Source organism: Dromaius novaehollandiae, chromosome 2, assembly GCF_036370855.1.
Source record: "Dromaius novaehollandiae isolate bDroNov1 chromosome 2, bDroNov1.hap1, whole genome shotgun sequence".
Lineage (NCBI taxonomy): Eukaryota > Metazoa > Chordata > Aves > Casuariiformes > Dromaiidae > Dromaius > Dromaius novaehollandiae.
Genome location: NC_088099.1, coordinates 153,824,354 through 153,838,130, shown reverse-complemented (window position 1 = coordinate 153,838,130; position 13,777 = coordinate 153,824,354). Strand labels below are relative to the sequence as shown.

The window sequence follows — 13,777 nt, the reverse complement described above, 5'->3', positions numbered from 1 at the left end:
TACATACTAACACACACATGTAAGTTATAGACAGTGAGATTGCATTTACTAAGACGTGTTCTGCTGTTATGTTTCCTCTATTAACTGTTACCAGATCACATTAAAGTAAAACTTGCCATAACAAGACATTATCCCTGGCTACAGAACTGGAAACCTATAAATGTTACTTAAGTTATAGAGTCTTTTGAGGTTGGATTTGTAAGGCCCAAAGGAGGACCTGTGGCAGTACCGTAGGCTGTGCTTTCCTACGACTAATAGACTTTCTGCCTTTATGTAAAATAAAGTCCAGCTACATATGGAGATAGAAATACTTTGTAATGACCTGGAGTTCTGTGAATGAAATGGGCATCGGCGTAACAGAGGAAAGATCAATAATGATATACGGTAGAAGAAGGCGTAGAGATAAAAAAGATTCTCCAGTCTGAGGGCCATCTCCATGCCTCTGGATGAACCAACCTTCAGCCCAAGCCCACAGAAAATCATAATTTCCCAAAACAATAGGGCGTACAAGAAAAGACGTAGAGCTTCTGTTTCTTATGCCATTCAACAAGATTTAGAAGGAAATGCAGCCAGAATTAATGGTCATTACCTGATGAAAACCAGACATCCTTGGGAATAGGCTCATACAATCCAGGATAAAGCTAAATGCAATTAAGAGGACTCCACTGAGGCCAAAATGGCAGAGGAGCCAGAGGAAACAGATGGATCTTGAAGTATGGAATCATCATCATAAGGAAAGACTTTTTTTAATAGGAAAAAAAAGAGAAGGAAATCTATGTTAGGCAGTTAAAACATACATATATTTCCCAGAAAGTGTAAACAACTTTAAAGAAGAGACAATGATGGTCACTTCAGTGATTTCTTTTAAAGGGGAAGTCAATGTTACTCTTCAAATAGTATGCCTGAGTTTTTTCCTTGAATTTTGACTATAGGTTAGTTAAAGAATGATTGAGCAATTTTAAAGAATGATTCACTATTTACAATAGCTGTTTCATCTGCAGTTCATTTGTAAGTGGAAAATCTAAACCTACCCCACCTTTTCAGTAACAAAAGTGTATTAATATTATTTCTATTATACACTAATCCCATAATCTTTGTAAAAGTCCTGCCCCAGATTCTCATCTACCCATTTCATTTACACATATTAAGAATCTTTTGTATCTGTCTCACAATTTGACAGGACCAACCTCTACATGAAAACGTGATTCCCTCTAAGTTCCTGCCCCTGTGTCACTGTAGCATGAGGGCTCACAAGCCCTTTCTACACAGAACTGATATTAAAAGGAAGAACCCTGGTGCAGACTAGGACAGTGAGGTTGCTTCAGGGAACTTTGATGGAGTGGAATACAGTTAGCCTAATGCCTATATTGAATTAATGGGCATTTTCACTCAAATTTGCCACAGGAGAAACATCATAATACTGCCCTTACAAACTGCTGGTCAGAAAAAAAGGAATTCAGACTTTTTTTTCCTGCTAAAAGGGTTGTTGGTACATATTTTTTAAAGGCTGCATATAAAAAATGGTTGTGAGAATTACTTTTGAAAAGCTTTATGAATTTGCTTCTGATAAGCAAATGGTAGAATGACGATACAATTTGGTAGCTTATCCAGCGTATTAGGACTCATAGGCTACTCAGAAGTTTCGCCCTCAGGCAAGACCTGTAGTAGTTGCAGGAAAATGATTTATGCATCGTAATAAATGTTACTGCTCAATCTGTTTGCTTGTTCAATGGTTAAAGTCCCAAAAGAAAAGTCTATCTCAAATTAGAACTGGCATGTATTATCTGTCAACTTTATATAGTACTGTAAAAGTCATTCAGCTGACAGAAATATTAGCAGAATGTTTTATAGATTTTGGGGCTGTATGAACCTCTGCATTGGTGAGGAGAAGCGATGGGGTCGTGGTGCTGCAGCGCAGGATTAAAGTTGCGTGTAGATGAGTAGTTTCACTCGGCGGTTCACTGCAAATGAACATCTGGCCTGCATATTGATTCCATGTGTGCAAATGAGATCAGCCCAAATAATGACCAGAATCAATCAGGCTTCAGCCGAGAAGTAAAGTACACTGGTACTGATTTGTTAGACAACCAGAATTGGCAGCACCTTGCGTAATTTGGCACCAATTGACAAAGATTAGACTGTTTGGGGGCCTGACCGGTTATTAATTCGACCCCCCCTACACACTAAATATTTTGCAAAGTAAAATCAGCTGTGGCTTATTTGTCCCTGCCCCCTCCTGTTCATACCAGCCCTAATTGTTTTAGACAAACAAGTGAGCTTGCGGCCTGTTCACTTCACACAGGAAGACATGAATTCTTTGATCCATACAATATTCTCTAGTTCAACCTTGGAGCTATTTACTGAGGAGATTTATTTGCAGACAGACAGTAAAGCAGCTCTTTGCAAATGGAAATGAGTTCAGCATCTTTGATTTTTTGGCTCAAGTTTCTTCCCTCCTGTAGGAGATGTATAGCACTGCAATTAATGTGTACCTGCACTATTTTCCTCTTTATTGGAGGGCAGCATGAACAGCTGAGGAGAAATCAGCAGGACATTTAGTGGGGTTTAGTGAAGAGTGTGACACCTTTGGAACAGAGCTGCGAATTAAATCAAAGTTGTCCAGTTTTAGGTTTCAGACTAGACTTACAAATCAGACGAGGCTTGCCATGGCTTGTGAACCTTTTGACCAAAGCTGGCCTCATTTTCAAATCACTTTGGACAAAAAGAAAAAAAAAAGACGTTACATTCAAAACACATGACGTTTTTATATGAAATGAATTTCACCTTGTGCTTATTTGAATTTCGGACTCTGAGTTAAAAAAAAAAGAAAATAAAAGGTTTTCTTAATCAGGTATTTGCACAAAGTACTACCACGTTTGACTTCACACAGTCCCAGCGGTGCCGGCTCGGAGCGCGCTGGCGTTTTCCTATGCGGTGTTTCCTTTGCGCTGTGGCTGAAGGTCCGGTGGCGGAGAGCAGCGAGACCTCCAAGTTTCCCTCTCTCACCTCACAGTGAATTGAACATAAAGCAAGTGAAGCCAGTGAAATCGCAGTGATATTGAACTGTCGTAGGGGAGAATCGCCTTGGGCGTTGCTTCCCTGTTAATCTCCTGGCGTATCGCATGATGCTGCCTTTCACAGATGGGGCTGGCATTGTGGATCCTGGGAAGAATCAGGAAATGGATTTTAAAATATCTTCTCCCAAGAGTGATTCTATTCTGACATGAGTCACTTTTTTAATTGTTTGGCAATTAGGCCAAATTTAGTGCAGTCTACTCCCAAAGGATCTCCTCGCTCTCTTTAGGGATCACTTCGATGAACTGTGACATACAGCGCCCGTCAGTCTGAAACGCAGCCGCTCGTAGGAACGCAAAGTAATTTGGGCTGGAAAGTGAGGAAACTGAAACTCCAGGTGGAAATTAAATAGGCAAGAAGTAATGACCTGGTCAGGGCAGGAGGGTTAACCCTCCTCCCCCAAAAGCATGAGGGAATCTTTCATGATGGCAGGTGGTGGAAAACTTTCACAGCTCCAGGCAGGAGTGAGAGGCTCAGCAGAAGCGTGGCCGCGCTCCCCGCAACTTCGGCAGGGCGAGATCAGAGGGGGCTGAGGTCGCCCTGTACCTCACCAGCAGCGTCCTGCTGGGTGTCCTCGCGTTGCCTGCAGCACTCTCTCTCCAGCTGGTGACCCCGCCTGACCTTTGAAGGTCATTTGGTGTGGGGAAGGATGGTGAGGGTAGGTGATCCGACTTGCCTTTTTAATCTCTAGAATAGGTGACTCATCTGTTCTAGGGAAAACAATAACAAAATATCAGGGGTCCCTGAATACGGAACGTATTTTGTTGCAGCTATGAAAGGAGGCGGCACCAGCTGTGCTTGCTTCGCTCCTATGGTGCTTTTCCTCACACTTGAATCTGCCTGAAAATGGTTTCTTATGTGCTGCCGAGATCACAGTCTAGGGGGAAAACCACGGCCCTTGACATTCCTGGGAAAATCAATGTAAAAAAAAAAAATCCTGCTTCTACCTGCCGTTTTCACTTCAGCTGCTGTTATCAGGACTGAGTGTATTATCAGTGACATCCAATGGACACAGATTTCAGCTGGGGGGGGTGAGACCATTCAGTGGACATTTTTGCTGTGTGCCTGGTGTCCACCTGCCCACAAAGATACCACATCATGCTATCTATATTAGAAGAATAAAATGAACCCGTGCAAACTCTTTGCTACCCCAAAGTGACGTGAGAAGCAGGCTTTCCATACTATGATGGCATTTGACAGTGAATCACTAAACCCTCTTCTCCTCTGTCATCTCAGGATTCAGTTTATGACAGAGAATAAGAGACAGGCTTTGTTCTTCGTAATGTGTATGTTGCTGATGCGTTGTCTGTGGTCAGTAATCTCTTTCTTTGAAGGAGTGCATTTCAATATATGGGCATGCCTTGCTGCGGTTGATATTTTCATTGGTTTGTTTGTTTTTCATAGCAAAAATGCCTCTTCACGTGCGATTTTCTTGCCTTTGTCTCTTCTTTTATTTACTGAACACCTCACTGATGCTGGTAAATGGTGATACATAAACGAAATTAAAAAAAAAACACGAAGATTGAAGGAATGATCCAATTTTAAAACACTTTGCACGTATTTTTATAGTTGTTACTTTAACATCTTAAGGATGGAAATATTGATTCCCATGTGTCTAAATCCAGACGATACTACTGTAATCACATAGACTAGTTTGATGGCTGCAGGATTTCCATATAGTAAATCCCAAATCAAGCCGCTACGACCTGATTGAACTGGAACATCTCTTTTTAAAGATAACTGGTTCAGATATCAAAGACAGGAGATTATGTTAATCCCTGATGGTTTAGGCGTATAGACACAAACCCAGATTCAGTTGCAGGGGAGGTTAAGTGAGCTTCAGTGCAGACTCCATTGCGTGATCAGAGTCTGCCCCATTACGATGGTGCTTCCCTGTGTCACGGAGGATAAACTATTTCCATTGTATTCCCCAGGGGGTCCCCAAGATCCAGGCTCCTGTGACATTGTAAAAGCTTTATAGCAGCTTCCTGTGACAAAGTTCACCAGAAACAGCGCGGCAGCAATACCATCATCTGCTGCACCAGCGTGCAGTGAATTCCACGAGAGCTCCTGCCAAGGAGCCTTTGCTGTCCAGCTCGGGTTTGGTGCATGCGGTTCAAAACAGTAGGAATTGCTTCATCCTCTGAGATTTTTGAATGCTCTCTCTTGGTTGTCATCTCCTGTCTTCGCTGTGCCAGACAACCATTTGTGTAGTTGTTTTCTTTGCAAGTACCCATAAAGAAATATTTGTTTGGCTCTTACTCTTTTTTTTTTTTTTCCCCTTAAAACAAGCTTTTGGTGAGTAAAGATCTGAAGAATTGAGATTGACTTAATAGATACATCATGGGCAATGGTGTTCATATATATGTATTGAAACAGAGAGAGAAAAAGGGACAGAAACTATGTAGCTGGTTTCTAGATACTACTCTACTCTGTAGAGTGTCCAGAATTTGCAGGGATGGGGGAGGAAGGGATAGTGACTTTAACTTTCTGAAAAGTAACTTTCTAAGGAATTTCCCTTCTGACCATTGATTGGATCTGTGTCTTGGAAAAGTCACTTAGCCTTCTGTGTTAGTTTTCCATTCAGAAAGGGGATTAAAAATGCCTCCTTCTTCAGTTGCACAGAGAAATTGGATAACTACAAAGTCCTTAGTTGCTGTTGGAGGGGGCACAGATGGATGAACTGAACTTTTAACTGTGTGGGAGTTCTTCACCTTCACAGCAAGCTCTGCTGGGAAGGGTCCCTCTAGTCACTTCTGAGAAGAAAAACAGATGATTATTTTACGGTATTAGTAATAGCAGCACGCTGACTGCTCTTGATGGGATGGGTGTCCATTTGATAGTTATCCACAGGGGATGATAATGCCATCTCTCATAGCAGACTTCTACCTGATATCCACTGTCTCCTTAGAGCTCAGCCTAAGCCTGTTTTGTGTGTGTGCATGTGTGTATGTGAGCAAAACTGCTACTGGATGCACGTAAAACTTGGGATGTAAAGTATGAGATTTTAAAATTATGCCCTAAGTCTGGTGATCAGATGCTAATGCCTGCAATTAGGCGGGAGATGTCACCTGGGTCCTGGGAGACATTTCATTCCTGGCACCACCCTGACCAGGAGCTTCCAGACTAACTGAGGCTGCAAGCCATCATCAGCTGTAGCAGCAGCCGCGGCTCCCAGCTGCTTGCCTGTATGGGAGGAAGGCTCACCATTTGTTTACTAGTCCCTGTAACTTGTTTATCCCATTTGGAAAACCCTTGGACTATGGTGGAGTGATCAGGGATCTCTAGGAGATGTGGTTTAGATTTTTGAGGAGAAGGGAAACAGGTCCTTGTTCTTGCACTTTTTTGTGTTAGAGGTCTTCCCACTGAATGGTTGCTCCTCCCACCAAATGATTACCTCTTATGCTGTATCTTGAAAATTGAAATTAAATTTTTAAAAAGCCAGAACTGTTCTGGTATTCAGGAGGGGGGTTGATTCTGCTGCTGTGTATGGGTAGGGAAACCAGCTCATGATACTTCTGGAGAAGTCTCAGCTTCCAGACTAGAAGCTAGGAACAGAGCTGCTCACACCTGTCAACCTGAGGTGTTCCGAGCAGAAAATTTCTGAACTGTAAGGTCACCAGTTCTGGGACTTCTCTCTGATGTGGAGAAAAAAAGATGAATACAGCTTTTTTGGATGGAAATCTGGTACTGAGGTGCCTAAAATCTGCCTTGCTCCCATGGTTTTAGCAGCCGTTAAGTCCTTTCTTGGCTACAGCCATAGAATTGCCCTACAACTCAATCCTCTCAATCTACAAGTCAATGGGAAAAACAGTGTTTCCCTTCCCTCCTTCTCTGCCTTGCCTTCTCCCCACCCTCTGAGAAGTACTGTGGGTGAGAATACATTACAGCTCTGTGACTTTTAATGTTAGTATAATTCACTTGCCAGTGATAGCATCATTTTTCACCCTTTCACCGTGAAATAGCTACCCATATATTTTAGCCATTTATTTTGGAGCATTAATGGCCTGCTCTGAGAACTGGAAAACTGGGGGGCCAGGTCATGGGGAAGTCGATGGTGAAGCAGGCGACTGAGCCCTCAACCCTATACTAAATGTTGTGTGAAAGTCCCTCCGTCCTCTCTTGCACCTTTTTCTCTAGACAGAGAAATTCAGAGTTTCAGATATTCTGCAGTGGTGGGTGCTTCAGCAGCTTTGCTTTATATCCTGCTCAAACTGGGTGCCATGCCAGCTTTTGTAGGCGGGTCTATTGTGATAATTGTTCACAGTTGGTATTGTGAAGCATGTCCCTTTTCCTTTCCAGATGCTCTGTGCTACCAAATAAGGGGAAAACATGTGTTTCTCAATGCTGTGATAAGTCAGAGGTATAAGTTACAGCTTTACCATATTGAGAAAGGAATGCAAAGTGTACCCTTCTCTATCAGCACAGAACATGTTTACAGAATTCAGCTATAAGACATGGCAATATTCAGTGAGGCAAGCTACATCACAGTGCCGGAAAAAAAGAGGGCTTTTTTGCCTTTTTTAATTTACCTTTTACATTAAAAAGCATTTTTGTTAAGTAGATTTCTCATTAGATTCAATTTTGTATTTTGTTCTTGGCTAAAGGCCCTCACAATTGAATCCAGTGAAAGAAAGAATATTATCATCTCTCTCATTTTAGTTAGCTTCTGCTTTTTCATATCATTTTCTAATTTCTGTGAAAAGCTGAATTTACTTACTTCAGTTAATAATAAAACATACAAAAAAGGGAGATGCAGGAAAATCAGACTAAAGATAATCAGTAATCTCTTCATCATTTTACTGTTAGTCTTGTTTTTTCCCTTTTCAGCATTCATTTTTTTCTTGTTTTGGTTTAATGCAGTCTTGTCTTAATGAAGTAAAGATACCTTGTTTTGTTACCATGTTACCCTAAAGCAGGAATTGAGCTTAAAAAAGGGCACCGTCAGCCATATCAGCTACACAGTATGTTACTAAGTTTCTCATTTTTAAATAGCATTTAAATAAATAAAAACAGAAACAGTGACTGGCACTTGGTAACCCAAAGAACCGTGAAATCTGAAGCATTTCCTTCTGCCAGAATGTGGGGTATGTAGAGAGAATTTGTTAGCCTGCTTTTTATCTTCACATTAAAAGCTCAAAAAGCCTGTATAGTTTTTGAAAGTTCGGAGCTCAAAACTTAGCCTGTTGTGCCAAGTGTTTTCTTCGGGAGATATGTCAGGGCTATAAGAAATGCTCTCCTGGTTAATGCCGGTAACCTGTCTGGCTTTGTCACTGCCTTTGATGGAGGCTGATGGTGAAGACTTCAGCTCTTTCCCAGCCCCAGCACTGCACCCCGCTACCTGCGTGGGTAGCTTGGCAAATGCCAGGTTCGGAGCTGGTCGGTGCTCCTGGCTGCTTTGCAGTGTGTCTGGGCACCGTGAAGCATGGCTTTTTAACCTCTGGCTGGACATTCGGCAGCAGATTTTGCTGTGGACTTTAGGCTGGCTGTGGCTGCTTGGTTTGCACATCTGCTGCAAGATTTGGTTTGGAGAGGCAGGAGGCGGAGAGAGGAAGACGGGGGGAATCCTGAGCAGTCCAGAGATATAAAACAGTATAAAGACACAGATGTGCTGATGGATACTGCAAAGAAAGCATTTTCTTTCTGAACTGTCAGCACTGTCTGCAGCTTGACACAGTACTTTATCTTCATTTTAAACTTTTTACTCATTATTAAAATATTTAAATTGGCTGGTGTGAAATCCTGTAGGAAAACTAAAAGTTTATTTCAGGGCAGCGGTGCTTGAAAGAACCCCATAACCATGTACGGGGGCGGCCGGGTATCAGTCCAAAGGAAAACTCACTGTCAGTTCAAATGTAATCCATATGTTAAAACTACAGAAAGAGTGTGTCAGTCTGATGGTTTGGCTAATATTAAGGAATGGTCCCTCGTGGGAAACTTAGCTTTTAAGATCACATAATGAGAAGTGCGTTACTAAACTAGTTTTCTGGGATGACATTGGTTTTGGAATAGTGGACTCTTGAAATTATGTGGCATTTTGACAGGTAATGGCATCAATTAATTTGGGGGGCAGTGGAGGATGGTGACGGCTCCTTTTTCTCTCTCTCACATGCACACACAGCTCTGACGTTCTGGTCTGGGGAACACATATGCTGTACGAGCTGATGTGTCACATGATTACACCTCAGGAAAATGGGTTGGCAATTTGTAAATGCAATGCTGTATTTTCTAAGAAAGCAGACAGGAAAGGAACTTGGCCTTTCAGTTGCGTCAGCGTCAGCATATCAATAGCACCAAAGTGCTAGAATTGCAGTTGGATGCAAAAGTGAGTGATTGAAAACAAATGGATGAAAAAAACTTAAATATTCTTCTGTCTTTATTTTTTAAGATAAAATTTTGCTCCCAATCTGTGTTCAATTTTGCTTAGTTCTAGGTCAGCCTTAAATGAGGTGCAAATTTACAAAAGGGACAGAAAATGGCTGCTGTTGAGATTAGAGCAAGATGGCGTAGTTGTACAAGGGACACGCAGTTCCTGAATGCATGAACCACTGCTTGCTAAACAGTTTCTTTCTCGTAACGCCAGAGGTAGAATAAGACAAGCTGGGATCAAGGCCAGATTTTCAAAACAGCTCAGGGGCACCTAGATACGGTGCCGGCTTTTGGACTTTGTTCTGTTCTCAGCCATGAGGCAGCCAGATTTGGGGGGCACCAGTGAGAGCTGAGCTCCATTGCAAATCTAGGCAAAACTTCCTAAAATATGTTAGCAATGGTCAGGGAGAAACTGTGTTCCCGTAAAACTAAGTCCAAATATGCTGGGATAAGTCTTTTTATTGCTGAAACCAAGAAGTGGTATACTGCACGTGGCTGTCTAGTTTGTCAGTGAACGGTTACTGCATTCAGTGGATCTCTCAGGGCTTTTGCCCATCCCGGCTGGTTATAAACGGATGGAGGACTTTAGCACGTTGCTTCGTGGACATGGAAATAACTTAAGACACAGATCCTGCAATGTGCAAAGTTTTTGATGGGAGGTGGTGATTGCCCTTAAATCCCAGCAGTGATGGAGGTTGGCACTTGTGGTTTGGGATTACACAGAGATAAATTATTCAAGCAACTTCAGCCAATTCTTTTTTTTTTTTTTTTTTCGGTCTTGCATGTCATGTATCCTACATACTTGCTTCTGCTGCAGATTCCAGTGATAGAAAAACATACCAATATTTAGCAATCAACTAGATTAGATTTGACATGGTAAGTTTATACAATAATTTCTTTTAGTGACTTTCAGTTTAAAAAGAAGGAAATCCTTAAACAGTCATCAGCAGCCTTTCTTTACCTCTTCAACAAATTCTATGGGAAACTACTGGAAGATTGATGATGATGATGATTAATATTTATTAATTTGTATGACCATAGTTCTCTTTAAGCACATGGTCCTCTTTTTGCTATGAACTGCATGTTAGAAAAAGCATTTGCACTCCCAAGTGTTTACAGTCTGAGCAGTCTTGCTTCAGAAAACTGCCAGTCTCAGAAAATGCCATTTGACATAATTGCTGTTACAAGTTCTAGCCACTTCAAACTTTTTGCCTTAAAAGCAGGAAAGGAGACTCAAGATACCCTGCTGGTATGTTACTGTTAATAACTTACCTCCTTTCTTAGCTTCCATCTCAAACTGTATTTATAACAGCATGACTGAAATGGAGTCTCGAACAAATACAGATACAACTGAAGAAAAATCTTTTCCAAGCACATCATGGCAAGTGTCTTATAAAAGTGTCATGATACTTTTAATGCAGAGCAGACAGGGACTTTGGATGAGATGCGTGTATGCACATGCTTAACAGTCTAAAATATGCTTCATTTATTTATTTATCAGTGTTGTTGTTTGATAGCTTTACTCTTCTACAGTGATTTTAATCTTCAAATTGTTTGTCATTGGTGAGTGGAATTTGCAGAACGGTAACATACTCGTTTAACTAATATTTTTGCATATTCTCAGAAGAGGAGTAATCAAAATCTGATTCACATAGATAATGCCCACTGAGGTCCATATAAAGCCCTGACAACTTAAGTGGGAAAACTAATAGCAAGTACTCAAATCCATAGTGTAATAATAGCAGTATGAAAAAGAAAATAAATAGTGTGGATAATATTGTTCTTTGAAAATATAATTTTCAAATGGATTTTGACTTTCAGAGAACAGGAATTAACTTTGGGTATATTTTTACATATTTTTCTGATGACAAATGTAGAAGTATATTATTCAACACAATTTCAGCTTTACAAGTATTATTTCACTGTGATATTGAGAAATATCAAGTACAATATCAATATTGAAAGAAGAAATTATTTTCATCAACTCTGCACTTTTATTGAGGATATGGGGAAACTGGCACTTGTTCTTTGATGTTGCCTTTCTTGCTGTTCCTGTTCTTCCTTGAAGCATGAATCATATTCTGTTGCGGCACGGTTACTTCAGAGAGACAGCTAAAGTAAAGGAAGGTTGTGAATCTGTAACTGCAAACAAAACAGATCTGATAGGAAAAAAAATGAATATATACCTTTGGTGATTCATTGGCCTACCATGCAGTGTTCATGTTCTGATCCTTAATATTGATATTGTAGAGTATGCAAAATACGCTAGGTGCTTCCCTAACATGGTTTCCCCCAAAAGCTTATGTTGAATTTTTATCTATGTTTTGCTTTAAAAATGTACAAAGGACACGTATATTTGCTTATTTAAATGGCATCTAAACATACTCATGCAATTATCTGAGTAAAGTTTGTTAACTTCAAGATTATTTTATGACATTTTTCTGACATGTTTTTACCTGATTTTAATTAAGCATTTTTGTCAAAGTGAGCTAAAGAAACAGTGAGACTGGGGATAGAAAGCCAGCTGAGTTATTTCCAAACCAATAGTCTCTGAAAGGAAAAAAGCAACAACTGATAATACCTCTTCCCTACCCACCACTGAAGCATTTGCCCAGGTTTTTCTGGAGCATCCGTCTTCAGACAGTCCAAAATTTCCTATGCTGAATCCATATTTCACTCATCTTTTTTCATCATCATTATCATGCGGCCCACAGATTTCTCTGGTACATTGTGCAACTCTCTATTGTGCTGTCAACAGGAAGCAGATCGATCACACAACTGAGGTTACAATCACACATGGGTGTCCCAATTCAGTATTCATCATCACTCACGTTTCTCTATTCTGGCTCATTTCTTGGAAGATGAGTTAAAAAATAGCCCTTTTCTTCCTCTAAGTGGTTAAAAACATTTCATGAAAAAGAGAAGTCAGTATTTACCATTAAAGCAGTCTGAGATCGATAACATTCTCTTCCTGAAACTATATATTAGTATTCGAATGTCTGAAAATAAACCCAGGTCATGCCAATTTATCTGCTACTAATAAAGTGTCATCACACAACTTGTCCTTTCCACTATTTGTCATGGTTCTATAGGCTGTGTTAAATAATGATTTATCACCCATACTTTGGCCAGCTAGTTTCAAATTACCATCTGGATGGTGTCTACGAATGTCTCCACTTTCTGTATGTAGGGGTCAAAATGCTAGTTCCCAGCATATAAGTTTCTGGCTTGAGTCACTGCTATGCCATTCGGAAACCTGATGATTTTCCTGAGTCCCTACTTTCCCTTCCTGCTTTACCATTAATTTCTCCTCTTCTCCCTCTTCTCCCCTGCTGGTGCCTACGAACAGTGAGATATCAGGCTACGAAACTCCATCGAAAGAATTTCCTAAGAAATAGTTGACATTGGTGACCACAAGCAGCAACAGAGAGAATAGTCACACTCAGTCTTATCTTATCCTATTAAGATAACGATGAAATAACGAACGTCGTCCCAGTTTGACAAGAAATATGAGCCTAGTGCAGCAATGTTTAGGCTTGTAATTTAGCACAACTCTTAACATATAATAGTATGGATTTTGAGAGTGTAGGACAGATAGGGTCATGATTTTGATTAGGTTCCACCTGTAAGGAGTAAAAAAACCCAAGATAATCCTGACCTTTGGACAATAAGGCAAAATTCACATGCCTATTTTGGCCGATAAAGGTAAACAAAAGTCGGTTTATAGGCAACGTCTGTGAAACAACATCTCAAACCATTTTGGCTTTTGGCAATCTTGTTTTACTAATAAGATACCAATGGAAACAAAGGCTATATCTGTTCCTGTCAACAGGAACTTGTAATAGAATAAGAGACTTAAAGATGTGGAATTAGAATGGTGTGGGATTTGGAGGGGGGGTGTTTTGAGTTTTGTTTTGTTTTTTAATGAAGAGCTTATGTATAATTCACTTATTCTCTGGTTTAGGTTATACTGAAATCAGTGGAAAGATTCCGTTATAGAAAAGCAGGGGTTGGATCAGATCAGCTGATTTTGAACTGTTCTGTACTCTGCTTCTCCTAGTAAACTCCTGTCTTCTAGGGCAATTGAAAACTGAGTCTTAAATTCTCATGGGAAAAAAGATGAAGCACTGAAATCTCTCACTGATTTAGCTTACCTTTAGATAATGGTCACTAAACTTCTGAATGGGATAGCAAAAGCACATGAAATCTTTTAAATGGGCAGGTATAATGTTAATTATGAGAGTGTTTATTCATTTCCCTATAGAATAATTCATTTTCTGTTATTTAATATTGGTGCTGCAGAACAGATGTACCTTTGCTGCCAAAAATATTA

General features: G+C 40.4%; 1 protein-coding gene across 10 annotated transcripts in view; it reads left to right on the top strand.

The window, feature by feature from the left end:
- The window catches only part of TRPS1 (transcriptional repressor GATA binding 1), a 218,447-nt gene that overhangs the window by 135,753 nt on the left and 68,917 nt on the right, over window positions 1-13,777 (top strand). The window lies entirely within an intron of this gene.